At 36.2% G+C, this 21854-nt stretch overlaps 1 protein-coding gene across 2 annotated transcripts in view; it reads right to left on the bottom strand.

The window, feature by feature from the left end:
• Positions 1–21854, bottom strand: part of KIAA0825 (KIAA0825 ortholog) — a 425985-nt gene that overhangs the window by 133237 nt on the left and 270894 nt on the right. The gene's annotated exons all lie outside the window — the stretch shown is intronic.

Here is a 21854-nt window from a genome sequence, read left to right on the forward strand (position 1 = left end):
TGTTGAAATATACAAATATACAAAAAACTAGTTACATTATATTCATAAGTAGTCAACAGAATATTGGAACTTAATGCTGTACAGAGAAATAAAAGCCATCATTCTACTTGACTTTGTCATTTTATTGATTTAAAACAACAAAATAAGGGCAAGGGTGCATGCCCAAGTGGCAGGTTGCAAGCCTAGCATGCAAGAGGCTCTGAGTCTGATCTTAAATACCACCAGATCTAGCCCAGTGACCAATGAGCACCACCTGGCGGAAGAGTATTCCAACAGTGACTCAGAGTGCTGCAATGCCTGGCCAAAAATCAGCAAGAGTGGCCCCGGTTCCCCCAAGTTCTGCTTGGGATGGCCCTTATTGAAAACTGAAAAGAAGATAGAAGTAGGTAGATAAACTAAAAAAATATTCTATATGAAAGAATGAACTAGGATGGTCGTAGTGAATTCAATGTATAGGCAAATGTTGATTTATGATGAGTTATACCTGAAATTTACATTCTGTTACAATGCAGTTGGGAAAGGAGATGAACAGACACTTCTACAAAAAGGACATTTGGATAGTCGAAAAGCATATGAAAGAAAGAACGTTAGTTGTCACTTATTAAGAAGGAAATCAAAATCTAAATGATAATGAAGGATCATTACACCAGTGAAAATGGCATATATTAGTAACACAAGGTAGCAAAGAGTGCTCTTTCAATCCCTCTCACTCATTCAATGTTATCTGGGTCAACCCTAATGGAAAACAGTGTTGGGATTCCTCAAAAAGCAAAGTATATATTTTATTAATGGAATTACTGGGTCCCTGTGAACCAATGATTCTACTTTTTTTCTTTTTTGTTTGTTTTAGGGCCAAACACAGTGATGCTCAAGGGTTACTCCTGGCTCTGCACTCAGGAATCACTCCGGGTAATTACTCCATATGTTCAGGGGACCCTAAGGGATGCCATTGATTGAACTGGGTCAGCTGCATTCAAGGCAAGTGCCTTACCCACTATACTATTGCTCCACCCCAGAGATTCCACTTCTTAGTATATACTTCCCAAACACAAAAACACTCATCAAAAAATTAAGCACATTGCAGCACTTTGTACAATAGCCAGGACATGGAAACAATGCAAATGTTCAATGGCAGACAAATGGATAAATGAATTCATCATCATCATCATCATCATCCTGTTGATCGTTGAATTTCTCGAGCAGTCTCAGTAACGTCTCCATTTGTCCTAGCCCAGAGACTTTAGAAGCCTCACTTTACTCGTCCTTCCAAATGGTGCCGCATTGGAGGCTCTTTCAGGGTCAGGGGAATGAGACCCAGCATTGTTACTGTTTTTGGCATATGAATACGCCATGGAGAGTTTGCAAGGCTCTCCCATGTGGGCAGGAAACTCTCGGTAGCTTGCCAGGTTCTCCCAGAGGGAGAACTAGGCCATAAGATGTCACACGGCCGTGAAGCAGCCACGCTCTTCCGGGAGCATGGTTTTAAGTCTCTGGGTGTTGACCATTGGTGGGATTACATGGCACTTGGGGCAGTCCCTGGTGTGACTGCCAAGCTACTGAAAATGGGAAATCTGGGCAGAAGAGGCCCAGTCCCGATCCGAGCAAGCTTGGAAGTCTCAGCCCCGGGTCTCACACACCTGGATTCCTCTGCCAGTACCTTCATGCATGAGGCTCGTCCAAATGTGTGGAGAGGGGCCTTGAGCATGGCTGTGGCTAGGCTCCGGAGGGCTTTGGCCTCAGGTGCTCTGCTCAGGGCGGGGAGGGAAGCTGGAGCCCATCCCTTCCGAGGGGCCCCAGGGAAGACAGCCAGGTGTGCAGGGAAGAGACTCTCTACTGGAGAACTTTCACAACTATGACTCTCTTAAGGATAAATGAATTATGTTATGTAAATAATGGAGTACTATGAAGCTACAAAAATATGAAATCATAGTTTGCTACAACTTGATTGGAATTGGAGGACCTCATGCTAAGCAAAATAAGCCAGAGAGATTATTTCATTTGTCTGAGGTGTATAGGGAAACAAAACATGGGAATAGATAATACTGACTGATAACAAACTCTGGATTCTGGAGCAAGGAATAAGAGAAGCATATTAGGGGAGAAGTGGGCTGAAGGTGACAAGGGCATGAGTGGAGTATTGTGGGTATTCTGATGATGGTGGGTTGAGCTAGGTGTGCACACCAAGACAAAGAATGTCAACATTATTGTCAACAAATAACCTCAACTATAGTTTTAAAAAAAGTTTTAAGAGTCAGAGGGACGAAGAAGAGGCAGATGGAGAGTAACACGGGGCAGAGGTCAGGGCTTTGGGTAAATCAATGATTTAGAGGAGTTGTATAGCTATATCCAGACCACAGGGTAAACAACACTGGAAGCAGGAGATCTAAACTACAACCACCAAACTAAAAATGTTTCTGTCAAGTAGGCAGGCTGAGGGCTGGGGCAGGGGAGGGGTGAAGAAAGGGGAGCTGGGGGACACTGTGGGAATAAAGTTGACACTGGTGGTGGGATTGGTGCTAGAACAATGTGTGCCTGAAACTCAAGCATGAATAACCATAAGTATAAATCACGGTGCCTTAATAATTTTTAAAAAGAAGTACTGGCTTATAGGTCACAGACCAACCAAGATGACAAGTTCCAGCCTCTCTAATCTCAATGGTATCATTTTCTCTCCATCCCAATTTCCAGGTCAGGGTTTTGATTGGCTTTTGTTGTTGTCAGTTTAATCCTACTTGCTGCACAACTTGGCAACTTTTTCATCCTATTTCTCATCTGCAAAATGGGGATCCTAACTGACTTGTGAATATTTGGTGAGTCTGTGCAAAACTCTTAAGGCAATATTAGCAGATAGAAAGACTTGGTTTCTGTGATTTGTCATTGTCCACGTCACTGTTACCTCTCATGTTTCTCTCCCTTCTTTGGAAATTCTGCTACTTTCTGTTGCCCCTACCCTTCTCTCCTCTTTCATCCAGAGATGGTTTTCAACCACTAAAACACTTGCCTTCCTAATCTTTATTTAGTTCCATTGATTTTGTTCTCTTATTCTCTAGAAATATTTGAAAATAAAATGTAATTCAAAAATAGAAACCCATGACTGGGGGGAAAAACACCCACAAATCAATGGCACACCAAAAAAAAAAGAAAAACGTTGACCTCAAGATAAGACAATAATGTGACTTTTGGGGGACTAGAGAGATAATACAGTGGGCAGGGCATTTGCCTTGCACATGGCCATCCTGGGTTTAATCCCCAACTTGGGAAACCATATACTGACCTTCTGAGCCCTGAGCCAGTAGTAAGTGATCCTTGAGCACAGAGCCAGTTGTAAGTCCTAAACACCACTGCATATGGCTCAAAGAGCAAAACAACACAGCAAAGTAACAACTAAAAGATGATAGTGTTTCAGTAGAGAATTTACAAACAGTAATAATACTCACAAAAGTGTGGGTTTTGTTTTTGTTTATGTTGTTTATTATCACCAGGTAATGGCAATTCTAAATAATAGTAATACAAAATCATTTCCTTAAAAAATTTTCTCAGTCTAAGTTCTAAATAGCTGCTGTGGTAAAGTTAATTTTAATATTCTATGCAACTGTCAAAACAGCATACTATTATTAGTGTCATTTTTTAAGAATGATGTTATTCTACATGGAAATTCGGAGGGCTTAGTATTAGATTGTTGATTTAGACACATGGAAACTCAGTTCAAAGTGGTCATTGCAAAGTAAGAACCAAAAGTAAGATTTTAATTACTCTGAATTGTTCAACCTGGCTTCAAGCGCTACTAGAAGCACTCAGTACTCTCTGAGTCCTATACCATGACTTATTCCTATGTTTAAGTAGTAGAGTTAAAATAACTGATAAAAAACATAAAATAACTGATAATGGCACACCAAGATAAAGAAATCAAATTTCAGCTTCTTCAAACTGTCCTATATGATGACCTGAAGTTCTTATTTGCTGTGAAAATTTTTTAATGTAAGGATTCCCCCTGCTCCAAAAGATATCAATGTAATTATTAATCAGTTGCATTTTCCTTTTTCTTACATTAAAATATTTACCTTTTGCTTCATCGCTTCTATTAACATTTCTATATGGTCAGAGTTCGTTTTTTTTTAAATTTCCCCCTCCCCCAGACTTCAATCCAGTTATTATTTGCTTTGCTTTATGATTATTGATGAAAATCATTTTATTGAATAGAATGAGGGTGTGTTAAGAATGATGTGCTGCAGGTATCAATGTGCTCAGTATGCCACTGGCTTAAATCAGAGCTTTGTGTAATGTACTGATGTCATTAGTTTTTTTTTTTCTTCCATGATAGTTATGATAAAAAGGCACAAAATAAGACTGGTGGAAATTGCTGCTCTCCTCAAGTTACCATCAACGCAGAGGAAACCAAGATAAAGAATGCCTAGAATACTGAAGGTAATACTGAACTGTGTGGAATTCAAAAATTCTTTAATTTGGAACTGAAAGAATTCACTTGAATTACCATGGGGAATTTTTAATTTTATTGTTGGGATTACAAATTGTTTGATTTACACCCTTTGTTACTGCTTATTTCTTTCCTCCTCTTTTCTTCCATGCCACATCTATTGTGCCTTACACAACAGAAGGAAGTTAGAAGGTAAACTACAGAGATTTGGGGGTTGGAGAGATAGCACAACAGGTAGGGCATTTGCCTTGTACGCGATAGACCGGGTTCGATTCCCAGCATCCCATATGGTCCCATGAGCACCGCCAGGAATAATTCCTGAGTGCAGAGCGAGGAGTAACCCCTGTGCATCTCGGGGTATTACCCAAACCCCCACCCCAAAAAAAAATACAGAGATGCCCAAATCAGACCCTTTTGAGTCTTTTAGTTTTTGAACGAGTGATATGCCTCCTTCTAGAAAATGTCAGCAGTAAAGCAGTAATATTCCTTTAAATATGTTCATCTTGTATTTAAACAGCTGGAGAATCAGCTGACAAGGTAATAAGTGCGTTGTAAAGATATAAAAATGTCCCACCACATAGAAAAATCTGAACTGACCCAAGCTCTCCTTTTTTATTATCTGTGCAGAGACATAACAGGATAAGGTAGTCCCCAAATCACACCACATGAATGAGCAATAAGCAAGTAACTCAGTTGAATAAAGGAATGACTTTTTCTTTAGCATATTACACATCACCTACAAAGCAAAAGCTTTTATTTTTGATTCTGTTCAAGAGTGTTGTCCTTTATTTCCTATGTAATTGATTCAATTCCATATATGCTAAATATAACATTTTCTAAGGATTGGACACAGGCTGGAAAAATCTGAACTCAATTTTATGCATAATGTGGATATGTGTACATCTTGCTTGTTTCAGGGTTGTATTTAGCAGAACTCAATTTCACATCTATTAAACTAAGGTGAGTTCTACTTTCCTTCATAATTTGGAATTTCTAATGTGAGTTTTATTTTAACAGTTTAATTTTGAAGGCAGAGGTATGGTGTTAATAATAATTATGAAGTTTAAATGGCTTTGGGGAGCTTAAGTAAAGGAAATAATCTATTTTTGAAATTTATTAGAACAAGGAACAGGATGTCAGCAATCATGAGTTCCATAATCAGAGCCATTAACTATTTCAGTTTGTCTTGGCAAAAATTATTAACATTTGTATCTGTTTCTCACCTGGAAAATGATGGCATGTATGTAAAACAGCACTTAATTTTTTTTAAATGGACAATTGGCCTAGAAAAAATGTTTTTAAAAATCTAGACTGTCTAATTTATATACTTCCCTTAAGATTCCTTATTATATTTTGCTAAAGAAAAAGACACATTATTAGAAATGTGACAATGTTGGCTTCATAATATGATATATATATGATTTTGCCATGTATATGTAGGATAACACCATGTAAAATATTTTAACCAGCTACTTATATTGGGAATACATCAGAATACTTAGTATACATACATAATACTTAGTATGATTATTTCAAATTACTTAAGAGTTAAGATAAAATATTTTGTAAACTAAGGTTGCATAAACTCTGCCTTTCTTCTCAAAATTAAATCCCAATCACTTTGTAAACGTTTACATACTCAACCTTTGTTTAAAGTATGTTAGAAACATGAAAAAATCTATAGCTGCTCATTTTTATATTACAAGAAATATACTAATAAATAAAAATCAGCTGCAATGTATATATATTTTAAGTTATATTTGATCTAATTGAATTGTCCTATTTCTAATATACATTTAAATTTATATTTATTGAATATCAAAGTTTTTAGAAAATTCAGCAAGACATGCAAAAAAGTTGCAAATCAATTACCAAAGACGTCAGCCGATGTTTGTTATTTTTTAAAGGCAATGGACACACATATACTTCTGTTAAACCTATACTACTCTAATAATTTTTTGGTTGTTCTTTGCTTGCAGAGACAGGGATTGAACTCAGGGCCTTAAACATTCATAGACTAAAACTACTCTAAATAGGACAGAGCAACAGTTTGTCATAAATTCACACAAATAAAAATTATATAATTTTCCAAAATATGAAAAGAATGAGAAAGATCTTTTTACATTTGCTATTATAAAAAATGAAGCTCAGAGATGATGGCTAAGCAAAATTATGACTATATTTTTTAAGAGAACCTTTAAATTTCCTAAATGTTCTTCCCAAACATTTTTGCCTTACATGGCAAGAAAAGGAGCAATTTTCCTTTATAACTAAGAAAGAAAACAATAGTCTCAAGGCAGCTCAGTCTAGCAAAGGGAGGAAGAAGAACAGAAGAAGACAGGATAAAGAGTGTGAGGCATCACTACTTCCTACGCTGATGGATTGGGTTCATGCAACTCAGCTGCCATGGACTGTGTTGAAATTTACTGATCTTCTACCCAGATAGGTTTTTACTTTTTATGGAGGATTAATAGGCAGATAGGAAATGCATAGGAACCATAGCATGGCTAGACCTAATACTGAATTTCAGAGTTTTTCTGACTCCATCAACAACAATTTCGCACAGTCTATTCCACTTCTGAACCACTCCCTTAGGACTTTGAGTTTGAGTTAATGCTACTTCCTGCTGAATTTCCAATAAGTAGGGAAGAGGATTTATGGATATGAAGGAGTGTAAATTCTATATATGTATTAGTGGAAACCGTTCATATTCAGTTTTATCCCAAGCTTTGCAGCCATGTGCAGCTGAGTTTCCATGTGTCTGAGTTGACATATAATATCAAGTTCTCTGTATTAATTTCCATGTAGAATAAAATGTTTATTGTCAAACATTTAATAGGTTTTGCAAAACTAGTAAGCACAATGTTGGTTGATTAGCTAAAAAGAGATGAGTGTGAGGATGTGAAAGTATTACACATATATCTACTTTCAGACTCAAATTGTTTACTCAGCTAACACTGCTGAGTGCCTTTTATACAGGTGGTTTTTCCTAGCACTTCAGTCAATACACAAAATGAACCTAAGATTTATGGTCTTCACAGACTGGATTAGATAATAGTTTACATATATGACAAAACAGACAGAACTACAGAACAAAGAACAGTTATAGGGCTACACACTCATTTTGAGAAGTACTTTGTGAAGGGAGTGATTTCTTCCAGCAGAAGTTATCAAGATAAATTTCAAGAAAAGTAACATGTGCGTGGGTTAAAGCCCACTTAGCTTCTAATATACAAAAATCATAAGGATTTTAGTGAAATAGTCAAATAACATCAAATATTACAAAACACATTATGACCAAATCACGCTGATTGCATTTAATAGGTTTTCACAAGAAATGCCGAATAAAAAACAGGTTTAGATGCTTATCTTCCTTTAAAAACTGAGCTTTAAAATGAGCTGGTCTCATTTTAGATCTTAATTATGAGAACACTACTCAAACTTTGTAACATGAATGACATTTGTGAACCTTAACTCTGAACACTGTATTTCATGGAATGCATCTGCAACTGTAAGGCATAAAAGGTGATTGTTCATTTTATCTTATTAGAAGCTTCCCTGGCCTCCATAGCAGTGCTCAACTGGCCCCCACTTCATGCTCGAGTCATGCAGATTGGAGTTGACTCTCAATTACACCAAGTCTTTCTCCAAAGATGACAGTCCAAATACAGTAGAGATAAAATACATCAAGGTTTAAAATAGGCCCGTTCAGCCCCAGTGCCGCTTCATCATGAAATGATATAATTCACTGATGCTGCTGCCTAGCCTAACATATGTTCTATTCACAGCTCGCGTCACTCTTCATTTGTAATTATTTCCCTTTTTTCCCCCCTTACCCCATCTTGTAATACTTTGCTTGGTTGAAGACAAATACTGAAAGGCAAAGAGTATTATCGTATGATGACCTGTTCCAGGGTGTTAAACCCCTGTCAAGGTTTGATTTTAACATGGGGTCTTGATGACAGTACATCAATTCAGGCATCATGTCCTGAATTAGACTATATTAATTATCACTTGAGTGCAATATGCATGAAAATGCTGTTTCATTGACTAAAAGGATCTGACTGAATAAAAATCCATTTCTCATCTGGTTGCTTATGGATAAAGACATTTTTTTCTCTTTGCCTTGGATTGTTTTTTATTAAATATGATTTTTATGTGATTGTATGAATAAATTGTCTTACTCAACAACAAAACTGGATAGTTTTAAACAAAGGAAATTTAATGGGTTGTCTACTTTTGGCACATCTCTAACGACATATTTACAGTTAATAATTTAGGCAGATTATTTATAACAATATTGCCCCCAAAGTTCTTATTTTCTGCATTGATGAGGAAAAGATATTTCAAACGGTTGCTGCCTTCATTTCAAAGAAATTGTTAGAACATAATTATTTTCAGATGATGAAAGATCAGAAGAGCAAGAAGCTCTGTCAGGAAACAACTATAGCTTAAAAGAAAAACTAACGTTATTCTTCACTTCTGAAAAGACAACATTTACATGTAGTGTTTCAGTAGTGGAAAAAGTTAAAATTACTCCTAACTTCAACTAACCCTAATTGTAAGGGTGCATATATGCTGGAGAGACAACCTGATAATGGCAAGGAAAAAAAGGATAAAAACTGAAAACTAATTTTTATCAAACATCTCTAGGTGCCTTCATTTTATATTTAGATTTAAAAGATGTAACATGTTTGAGGCCAGAGTGATAGTACAGTGAATCTGACACTTGCTTTACATACAGCTGCCCAAGTTTAATCCCTAGCACCTGATATGGCCCCCCGAGGCTGCCAGATGTGATCCCTGAGAGCCAGGAGCAAGCTCTAAGCACTGCCAGGTGTGCTATTCTCCTGTCCCCAACAAGGGGGGGGAGTGAAAGAAATAACATGTTGTCTAAAAAATAGGAATTTTCTAGGGCCAGAGAGATAGTACATGGGGTAAGTAGCTTGCCTTGCCTGCAATGACTTCTTAGCATTACTTCTTTAAGTAATAAATACTTTGAATACTGCAACCAAAATTAGATCAAGACCAGAAAACAGGGCCCAAATGATGCAGATCTGTTTGAACTATATGACACTCAATACCTCAACTTCACTTTAAGTTAAAAATTACTTGCACTCATTTGTGGAATATAAAATAACATAATATGAAACTGACACTCAAGGATAGTAGACACAAGAACAAGAAATATTGCCCTGTAGTTGGAAGCCTGTCTGACAAGCTGGAGGAGAAGGCAGCTGGAAAAGAAAAGGGATCACTAAGTCAATGATGGTTGGAGGAATCGAATCGTTCGGGATGGGAGATGTGTGCTGAAAGTAGATAAAGGACCAAACTTGATAACCTCTCAGTATCTATATTGCAAACCATAATGCCCAAAAGTAGAGAGAGAGTATGGGCAAGTTGTCTGCCATAGAGGCAGAGGGAGAGTTGGAAAGGGGAGGGAGGTTGCACTAGGGACATTGGTGGTGGAGAATGTGCACTGGTGGAGGGATGGATATTCGATCATTTCATGACTGAATCTCGAACATGAAAGCTTTGCAACTGTATCTCACGGTTATTCAATAAATTTTTAAGAAATTAAGACTCCATAAAAATCTATAGTGTGGAAAGAAATCTGAATATATCTATGGGGCAAATACATCATGTGAAAATTACTTTTTATAAGCCATGGCATGGTTCTACTTCTTACAAGTTACCTGAACCAAGACAAGCTATAAAAAGTAAGGCCCACCTTCCAGTAGATAAACTGATTATAAGCGAAGGGACCATGAGGGGAAGACATTACCTGTTGCAGCAGGATCCTGGTCTTGTAAGAGAAGGAAGCACATTAGATATGAAACATGTCAGCTAGAGAAGAAATAACTAGAAAATACTGACCTAATTGGCCAACGTATTTATTTTTACTTATTTACTTATTTATTTTTGTTTTGGGGGTCCCAAGTGGTTGTTCTCAGGACTTACTCCTGGCTCTGTGCTCAAGGATCACTCCTGGAAGCTCTCAGGGACCCAATGATGTGGTGCTGGGGAAAAAACCCAGGTCAGCTACATGGAAGGCAAGTGTCTATTTGCTGTACTGTCTCTCTAGCCCATGACTGATGTCTTTAATAAAAATGTTCATCAGCCTATAAAACCTGCTGGATCTCATTTAACTATGTTATTATTATATATCTATAATAATTGTAAACCAGAGTTTACAATTTCCACTTTTGCCTTCTTTGTGTTTTGGATCAGATAGTAATACAGTTAGCCAGGTTATGAACTCTCTGACAACAGCACACACACACACACACACACACACACACACACACCTGCATATGTACACATGTCCCACAAAAGTTATATTTTTAAACTTTTCAAAATGGAAAATACTCTACTCAACATTTATCATTTTTCTGAATTCATCATTCTACATTATCACCTGAATTTATGTTACTCTTTTTTACCATAAGTCACCGAACTATTACCTTTAATAACCAATCTTACCTGATTCATATACACAAATCAAAAGAATTCATTTCTTCTTTTTCTCTGTATCCATATCTGTCTGTCTCTGTCTCTCTCATACGTACACACACACACACACACACATCTTTTCTTTAGAATTATAAAAAAACTTCAAGCCCAGCTACTGAAACGGCCTATCATATGACTATGATACCATCAAAATGCAGTGTTTCACAGACACCACAATGTAGAATTGACATATGACATTTATAAAATGTCAGAATCCCTCCCCCGAATTTTATAGCCTATTCCCCAGTTAGGTTTCATGATGTAAAATGAACTAAAGGCAACAGTGTGCTCATTAGAGGTGCCACTTCTAATGGCATTACATCGATTGACAATGAACCACTGTGATATGAAAGTGAAGGTGTAAAAAATAATAAGGCAACTGCTTGTGTAACAAAATCTCACTAAATGAGAATGTGTAATAAATATGCAAGGAGGCTATTATTTTCCTCATTGAAAATGTGGCATGGTACATCAAATATAAACATGAGAAAGGTTTTGACATGCCAAGCTCACTTCAAAGTTGTTTTTATGACTATCAACAGACTTGGTAACTTATATATGAATGTACAAGGGAATTATGTAAGTACCAATGATACTAAAAGATCCACATAGTCCTGGGGGGATGGAGTGATAGCACAGTGAGTAGGGCGTGGCCAACCTGGGTTCGATTCCCAGCATCCCATATGACCCCTTGAGCACTGCCAGGGGTAATTCCTGAGTGCAGAGCCAGGAGTAACCCCCTGTGCATCGCTGGGTATGACCCAAAAAGCAAAAAAAAAAAATCCACGTAGTCCTGGAAGTAGAACTAACTTATAACACTGAAATCAGCTCCTATAAGTGATAGAAAATGGTCATAATGAAAATTATTTTAGTATACATAAAACCTGCTTTAGACGCCTCCTAACAGAAAAAGATATAGATGAATAGCTCCCCATGAATCATTATCTACCTTCCCAAAGGTCCCAGAATCTTAATGCTTTAAAAAAAATACCCTGGCAGTAGGCCAAAGAGAAAGTACAGTAGGTTAGGCACTTGTTTTACATGTGGCTGATCTAAGTTTAATCTTGAGTATGAAGTATGGTCCCTGAGCACCACAAGGAGTGATCCATGATCATAGAGACAGGCGCAAGTCCTGAATATAGCTGGGTATGGCCCCAAACAAAACAATAAAACCCTTAAAGGATCCAGAATGAGAGTACAGCATCTAAGGTACTTGCCTGACACGTGGTTATCTCACATTTGATTCCCAGGCATCCCTAGCATCTTCCAAACCCTTCCAGAAGTGATCCCTGAGCACAGAGCTAGGAGTAAGACTTGAGCACCATTGGGTGTAATCATAAAACAATAACAAAAACCTAAACATGAAAATTTTAAATACTTAATGGGACAAAATAGTATGAGTAATTTTGATAGTGTATATAGTATCTAAATCACTATTTGATTAATTTTAGAGATAAAACACAGAAATGCCAGATTCAATTGAGTTTCATTTCTTATTACATGTATAACATATGCTTATATGTTCAATGATACTGCGAATTAGTTATATCACATAATATATAATTATGGATTTTTTCCCAAATACTGCATGGCTTCTAACAAGTTGTCTGGTTTTTACAGTTGTAACTACTGAATTCAGAAAATGATAGCACTGTAGCACTGTCCTTCCGTTTTCATCGATTTGCTTGAGCGGGCACCAGTAACATCTCCATTGTGAAACTTGTTGTTACTGATTTTGGCATATGGAATATGCCATGGGTAGCTTGCCAGGCTCTGCCACGCAGGTGGATACTCTCAGTAGCTTGCCAGGCTCTCCAAGAGAGACAGAGGAATCGAACCCGGGTCAGCCATGTGCAAGTAAAATGCCCTACCTGCTGTGCCATTGCTCCAGTCCAGAAAATGATAAATATATTAGAAAAGAGTTTATTTAGTTTTGATGTACATATATCATCTAAAGAGTTTAAAAATGATGCCATGTAAAAAAAAGTTTGTAAAAAAAAATCTTCTAAAGAAGTATAACAAGAGAATAATAATTGGCCAAAAGCAACAGAACCTGAGAATCAATCTACAGAACTGAGATAGGATGGTGGGGTGGGGGTGGGGGTGTAGGAGCTTAAATGGCAACCCTGAGACAATGGTGGAGGGAAACGGACACTGGTGAGATGTGGAGGTGTAGAGTTGGAACATGGTAACCATGAAAGCCTATCCTTGACAGGACTGTGAATCACTATTTAAAATAAAATTGGAAAAAATAATGAAATTCCAGAACTGTACTTAAAAGTTATAAGCACTGTAGCTCTGTCATCAGGTTGTTCATCAATTCACTCAAGCGGGCACCAGTAATGTCTACATTGTGAGACTTGTTGTTACTGTTTTTGGCATATCAAATACGCCATGGGGGAGCTTGCCAGGCTCTGCCGTGCGGGCAGGATACTCTTGGTAGCTTTGCTGGGCTCTCTGGGAGGGATGGAGGAATCAAACCCAGGTCCGCTGCGTGCAAGGCAAATGCCCTACCTGCTGTGCTATAGCTCCAGTCCAAATGTTATTAAATGAGATATATTATTTTCCTCTTTAATAGCTATGAGGGAAATGGCGATGAAGACTTTAATAAACATGAACTTTTTTTTTTAATCTTTCACAGGATTCTAAACACCCTGGCCAGATAGGACAGTTTACCACTAAAGTATATCAGGTACTAGGTAGAACCTTAATTCTTCTGTTTCTTCTGAGTAATTGTCATGGATCATTTTGAGAAAATACAAGAATTTAAGGGGAATTAGCAAGGACATTGTTAGTAAGACTTACATCAATAATCTTTTTTCTTATTTAATAGCAGCCACTCCCAGCAATGATTGGGGGACCCAGAAACCACACCAATTCTCAGCAGTGCTAGAATCATTCACCCCCTATTCTAGGGTTCTAACCCTAGAATCTTTAGGTTCTAGTACTAGTGAACTTTTAGGGTTCAGTGGAGTTGGGGTTGAGGAGAAATGGTACCACAGAGAAGATAGGCTTGGTACATTCTAGGCATGTCTTTACCACTGAGCTCTCTTCCTGACAGCCTGATCCCAATCTTTAATTACAGATATTGTAGTCATCACTTCTTAATCATGAGAAGTGTGGGGGGGGGGAAAGCACAATAGAAATAACGCTGTTTTGTTTTGTTTGGGGGCCACACCTGGCTTTGCTCAGGACTCACTGCAGGCTCTGAACTCAGGATCACTCGAGGCAAGGTTCAGGGGACCATGGGGGTGGAGGAGATGGGAATTAAACCTGGGTCAACTTTTGCAAGACCAAAAGTCTTATTCACTGTCCTCAAAATATTATTTACTCAGTGACTATCCCGTAAGCCCAAAGAATCAAAGGGATATTCCTTGCTGTGAAAGATAAAGCCACACTATGTCCAGGTTACATACAATCTTCCCAACACAGCTTCCTTCTACACATCAAGTGATTTGCTCATGAAAATGCCTCACGTGTTTCAGTCTTTGGTTCTTCATATCATTTAGTTTTTGCTAATGATCATTTCTGTAAATCTTCACATATCTGAGCTAGATTTTATCTTCCAGCTCCAGATTAAATTCCAGTTCTTCCTAAACTACAACTACTCATTCCAGATGTGAGAGAGAGAGAGAGAAAGAGAGAGAGAGACTACTTTCCTCTGAAACCTCATAGAATCTTCAACCATTTGGGAGTTAATACAGAATATATCATATTTCCATTACCTTAAGTCTTCTTTTTCTGACCAGTATGGTTGTATTAAAAGCAAAATCCTGGGTAGTTTGAGAAGGAGGACATTGAAAAAATGGGAAAGAAGAGGGACTAGTGAAGTTTGTGGGTTGGAACATTGTATGCATAAAATTCTATTTCTAATAGTCATGAAAATCACAGTGCATAAAATAAAAGAAAAATATATAAAATTAGACCCCCATACATACTTTAAATTTTCATTAAGTTCTATTTGAAAAACAACAAGTGCTGAGTCATTTCTTTTACAAGATGCAAAATAATCACATTCTGTAGGTAGACACAAAGTCAAAGGACCATAAAATGAAAGATCAAAGAGCACCATTTTAATCCACTGAAGATAAACATAGCTTTAATAGTTGTAGCAAAGTGAAAGGATATTTTAAAGGATTTTTCTACACTGAATCTTTCAGAATCACTGCAACACAGAAAAATTCAGGTGTTATACAAGGGTAAGTAAAATTAAACTTAGTAAACATTTATCAAGTGACTGTGCAAGGCAGTTTGACCACGGGCACCCTGGGGTCAGTCATTCCATGACCCCTCTAAATATGGCAGTGATTTCTATCTACTACATTCAAAATTTATTTTCTATTCTAAAACTAATGTAAGTGCCTGTGAAAGAGAAAACAATTAGGTACAGGTTCTCTCTGAGAGCTTTGAATCTGCTATTGGTTTAAAAGATCAAGCGGTAACTTCATTACTGAGTTTAAGGTAAAGGACAGTCATTAAAAGTCAAAGGAAAAAATAGTATCTTAAGCATAACACTATGTATATTCGTACAGAGAAACAAATACAGTTGAACAGTCTAGATTTTCTACAAACAAAGCAAAAATTTCTATGCCAAATATATATTATATATACGTATATATATATACATATATATATAACCCTGTTGTTTTACAGTGGGATTATTTTGATTTGTTTAGTCCATAAATATCTGAATGAGTACCTGTATTTACCTATTGTTTCTTTCATTCACCAAATAAATCAGCTCTGGCTTCACACAAAATGTTTTCTTCCATTTGACCCGAGACAGGCCTGAAGCTTAAGCAGTCTTCCTGCTGTTCCTTCTATTGGAGTGATGCTATCAGATAAAAATCCTTTCTATTCCATCTCTACTCTTATTCTGAGAGAGAAGAGGCTTTGCCTTGGATCATGCCATTAAAACTGGATTTAAAGGCAACACACACCAATTACTGAGTTTCCAAATGATAGCTTGAAACTGACTCTCTCCATTCTTAGACACAATTCACTCTCCTCCAGTCATGTTCTTGCATCATTTACATTCATTACTGTCTAGCCCACTGTACTTTATATTAATTTTTTACTTAAACAGTGATACTTTATATTGTATCATCCTTGGAAATCAGCATAGCACTTAGTATCAAGATTTTCAATTAAAGTTAATTATGCTACTAAAAAACTTAGTTGAAAAACATGGTTCTAAGTACAGTTCTTGTGACAATGATTGTCTCAGATATACTGAAAACATACTTACATTTCTTAGGATTTACATTCTAGATGATTTTTCAATAACTAATACTCAAAGAACTCATGCTCATTATAATTCAAACAAATAAAGAAGTCGTAAGAATCATAGGACTGGTACAACAGAGGTGCTATGAGTTTTCAGAGGAGAAATGATGACTTAGATCTGTTCAGTTTGAGTGCTCTGCCCAGGACAGAATTTAAGACAGAAGACACAAAACTTACTGCAATTGCATTTGCAAAGTCACAATGAGCTGAAACAAAATACACAGTTTGTAGTTAAAAAAAAAAAAAAAAAGGATTCTCCTCTCTGAAACTCAGAACTAGGGAGTCAGTGATACACTGTTTGTGAAAGAGTTATATATGTGCAAAAGTGTTTGGGAAAGGTTTCAAGGAGACAGACAACTTGGAGCCTTCAACAGTGGGTGGAATGACCAGATTAAAGGGGGTTATTTTAAGACAGAGGATGTAACACTATTGAGGCTTTAGAAGGCAAAACGTGGAGTTGTCACATGGTGGTTTCTCTTGGTAACAACCGACATTGAAGTGTGGCTCATCAATTCCCTCCAACAACTTCTATATAGTGAAAGGTGCGCTGTTGAAAACCCATGCTTCAGCCATAGCAGAGAGGCACTGAGTGGATCTGGAGTGGACAGGTATTCCTGGAGCTTTAGGCTTTGTCTCAGGAACATGATGGTGTGCCCTCTGCAACCTCAACATTACTACTTCATATGAATCTGTTCAAGCTCCCTTCTGTGTTTCAATTCACTCCTGACCTCTCGCCCTTATGCCAGATAATTGACATATTTATTATATTAAATATTTATGAAACTGGATAGAAGTATCCTTTTAATGAACAATTAAAACATGGCATAAAATTGTGAAAAAGAAAATTGGCTAAATACCTAAGATAATATACATTAGGAAATATTTATATTCTGATCTCAGCTTAAGGACTTCTTGATAAAACAAATTTTTCCCCTCTAAAATCTTCATTCTCTGCTTGTTATAGCTCCCACAGATGAACCCTGACATTTTTGGAACACTCTTTGTACTGAAATGGAATCAGACACTTATCCATCTATCTTGAGCTCCTGTGTTGATTGTCTTCTAAGTACAGGCTAAACGTTTTTATCCCGTCATAATTTTATGTTTTGTCATTGATATATTGCAAAATGAGAGCTCTTATTGAGTTTAGTAATTTTGTACATACAGTTCTTACTTATATGTACTTCTTTTAAAGTGATACAATTTATAGTAAAGCCACTTCTTATGTTTATCTTGAGTGACATCAGACATTAAAGCAATGTGGTGAAAAAATAGTAAAACATTGTCAGTTACTAAGCATTCTACAACAAATTATGTGAAAAAAATCATACCAACCATAGTATTAATAGAGTAAAGTTATCCCCCCAAAAAGATATGGTAAAAAAAATCTTTCTTGAATTAAGACATGCATAAGAACTCTACTCTAGAATTCTGGTTTAAACAATTGGAAGACTTTTCTAAATCTACTATGTATAACATGGTGATGGCTTCTAGCTTCATTTTGAAATGCTTGTCATTTGATTATTTCATCAGAAAAATCAGACAACCATAGATTTTATAATGGATTGATTAATTGCACTTAAGATGACTAACTATACTTGAAAGACACATAATACCCATGTATTTATATCAAAATATCATGAAAAGTGTGGTGAATTTTAAAAGTATGCAAGATCTACTTTTGTTTTGTAAAATCGTAGAAAATTTGTAAATAGCAAGGGTGACCTCCAGTGTGCAATAGGTTTATTCCAATGCATTTTTGCAGTAACAGAGACTGTGCATTGGTCTACTGCAATTCTCAGAGTGCTAAAGATAAGGAGAAGGGAAATATTCCGCGTCAAAATGAGTCTGCAAGTTCAAAGCAATTGTATTGTTTTCTTTGAAGCTTATGATACGTGTGTGGAACCTAAAAACACAAAAGCACTAAACCATGGGAAAAGGATCTGTAACTAGCAAAAGTTAGAAAATTATTTTTCTTATGTGATCTGATTAGTACTTACTAAAGCTTTGAAGAATAAACCGAATCTACCTTTTTTTTCAAATTAACATTCAAAAGGAGTATTCGTTAAATGTGACATACTGACATGCAAACAGTGAAAATACCTATACTGATACTGACACTTACACCAAATAAAAAAACTAAAACCACCAAAATCAAACTTAAAAGACTTATTTTAGAGAGTCATCAAGATCAAAAGCTTTTCACTAGAGATAAAATTTCTTTTTATGAGAAGCTAATGGCTTGCCACATTGTATAATATAATTTCTATTTGTCTCTAATCTCAACACAATAAAAACTATTCACATGAAAAGAAAAAAGCATGATGCTGTCTTACAAGCCAATCCAACATCCCTCATTTCATCTCTTACATGGCAGATAATACAAATCATCTAAACTATTAGGGAATTTTTCTTTGCAGATTGCATTATTGCATTTTCATTTCTTCACTTGGTAAACCTAAACTTTGGGGAAATGAGGTTTCTTTCCAAAGGATTTTGTTAGTGAAACATCAAGTCCTGCCTTAGCTAACCAGACCACACAAAAGATCTAATTATATGGGTGCCCACCAGAGCTCCTGCCTGTCACAGTGTCACTCAAACACTGTCACTCTTTCCATTAGGCATATCTACTTTCAAAGGTCTAGGCCGTGGACGTTCAAATTTTGCTCCAGGCTGACTCTTGGCATAAAAGGTGTAAGACTGAGAATGAATTGCTTTTTATGAATATTCATAATGATAGTTGTGAACTTTTTTGAGTTCCTAGGCAGATTAAGGTATAAATAACTGCATATTACTGGCTTTCTTTATGCAATTTATAGCATACTGGTATATATATGTGGTATACTTGCATAAAGTATTTATTAGTACTAATGGAATAAGATTAGTGAATTGTTTTAAATTCGTACTAGTAATAATATGCTCTCATTTTAGTAAACTACAATATTCCCAAGTATGGTAAAATTTAAAAAACAACAATTATTTCTTGAAATTTGTCATGCTCTATTATGTCATAAGCAAGCATGTTACCTGCTAAGAAACGCTTGAGTAAGCCCTGACAAGTTGGACTCTAATAGTCCTTTAGACCATTATTATCTATTGTGTCAATATTTTGCATGCTCAAGAGGAATGAGAAGGTTTAAACCAAACTTTTGTATATCAGACAGTAATGATGACTCAATCTATTATGTCAATAATAGGAATTAAAAAGTCATTCTCTTGAATGTTTCCAGTTACATTTTTAGGCATGTATGTCAATGATCTGCTTATGTTATGCTATGTTATGTTATTAGAAAAAGCATCTTTCAAATGCTACTGGAATTACTTCTTTTTTAATTCTAAAAATTTGGTTTTGAATATTATTTTAAATGTGGCAAATTAATACAAAAAAATGTCTGGGTAAAAAATTAAGTTCAGCCGAGAAAATTATCTTTATAAATTCTTCTGAAGTCAAGTTACAGCCTACCAGTTAGATTCCTATCAAAACATATTAGATAACTTTGTCAATAAAGGAGATAACTTTCATATTTCTTCATAAAATGAGGTGTATAAAAATTACCAAATGCAGCTTTGTTTTTACTTCACAGCAATATATCAATACTATAAGGGACTTGGCACTTAAAATATGTAAGTACCCATTATATTCTATACTTTCTAATTAGAAGTAAAAATAATGGTCATTTATCTGAGACTAAGCTCACTTTGAAATAAATAAATTATTTTACATTTGGAATAAATCCTTTATTTAAATGTATTAGGATTCTATTTTATTTGAGTTGTCAATTTTGGGATGTTGATTGTATCTTTAAGGAGTGACTTTTATGTCTTGCTTAAAAATATAGACTCTGTAAAATAATATGTAAGCAGGAAAAAGCATAGTGTAGAAAATGAAAGTACAATCTAACTTCTTTTCAAATTATGTTTTAAAACAATAGAGAAGAAACTTTGATAGGTTCATATTAATCAATAAACATATTATTGATAAGTTTATAACTTACTTATTTAATATGCACAACTGGTTAGGCACCAGGTATATTAATACACCAAGTTGAAAAGCAAAAGGTGTCTAATTCTTTACAATTAAAATAGGAATTCTAGCACAAAGTGTCCTTTTGGAATTTGATAACCATGGATTGAGTATCATAAAAAAGCAGATCCAGTGCTTTTGTGTATTGATTTTTAAGAAATTCTTTTTCAGGTGTGTCAGACATGCCTAGATTTTTGAGAAAGAAAGGTTTTTTTTCTTTTTTTAATCTTGACTCTGTTCTTATAAAGCAATGTTTTGGCAAAGTCGGCAAGTCCTTAAATGAAGATCTCCCCCCCACCCCCCCGGGTATCAGGAGACCATTTTAATTCACTCACCAGCTAAATTCTCAAAGGGACTGGTATATATGGTAACATAGGAGCCAATATCCTAGCTATCAGTTTTCATACAGCCTCACTGGACCTTTGCATTACGGCTGCCCCACATTTATTGTTCCTTCATTGCATCTGTCAGCATTTCCTGACAGCGCATTATGGAGCACATGGCTACAAAGTCAGTATCAATCAGCCCACGATCATGCAGATATAAGTAGCAGACTATTGATAATGGGCCTTAAATCAGATCATCATGGTTTAAGCATAAGATTCTTAAAAGGCAGCAATCTCATGGGATCTTCCACTTGCCTGCACCTGTTACAAACCCTGTGAGCTTGTTTCTACTTCTTACACCTACAACTTCTCTGAAGGAGAAAAAAATCTATTAAACACTCTTAAACACACGTAGGCCATAATATACTTCATCATGCAAAGTGCACATGAAAGCAAAGGTGGCAATTAACACAACTTCTGTTCAGCTCTTTAAAACACACAGAGTAATTTACAATATTTCTTTTTATAGCCCTGAGCCCCCAGCCTCCCAGGCCCACATACACCTCACATTGATACGACAGCAGTTTTGTTGTGTTTTGGAAATGTCTTACTTCAAAGCATTTCAAGTTGCTGTGGACATTGAATAAGAACAGTGAGAGAATTCAGAGTTTCGAGGTATGCTACCCCAAACTTAAGACTCCACGTTCAAAACAAAGGCATCTAATTTTTCCAGACATAAATAATAAAACATAACAAGAGTTGCATGCAAATTTAGTAACATAAAATTTAAGGTGATAAACAGAATGGAGGCTGGCTTCTTGTTTAGTATTCCTTAGTTATCACCATAATTGCTGCGTGTCTGTCATCACTAGCAAAAGAAAAAAAGTGTCTTTCTCAGCTGCTCCCCTGCTTGTTTTGTTCGCTGTATTCTTGTAAAGTGGGAGAAAATAAGTGTCATTTAATGAATAGTGCTATTCTTTGTCTGACAGCTTCATATCTGTTAGGTGTAGGAGGCCTAGTACTTTCTTTTTCTGATAATGTTTTTGACAGTGTGCTAAATTCCTCCCCCCAAAGGCCGGCATGTATATTCTGCTAAAAGGGGCTTCATCTATCCTGAATGGGTGCCCTCTTTTAACCCCCTTCAGCTTCTGTTCTTACATTAATTGAGCTGATCAGATTGAGCATATGAATTTGTCTTTGATGTATTCGTATGTTTAGTTGACGTTGCTCTCTCTCTCACTGGCAGCGGACAGAGCTCTCAGACAAATAG

Source organism: Sorex araneus, chromosome 1 (genome assembly GCF_027595985.1).
Source record: "Sorex araneus isolate mSorAra2 chromosome 1, mSorAra2.pri, whole genome shotgun sequence".
NCBI lineage: Eukaryota > Metazoa > Chordata > Mammalia > Eulipotyphla > Soricidae > Sorex > Sorex araneus.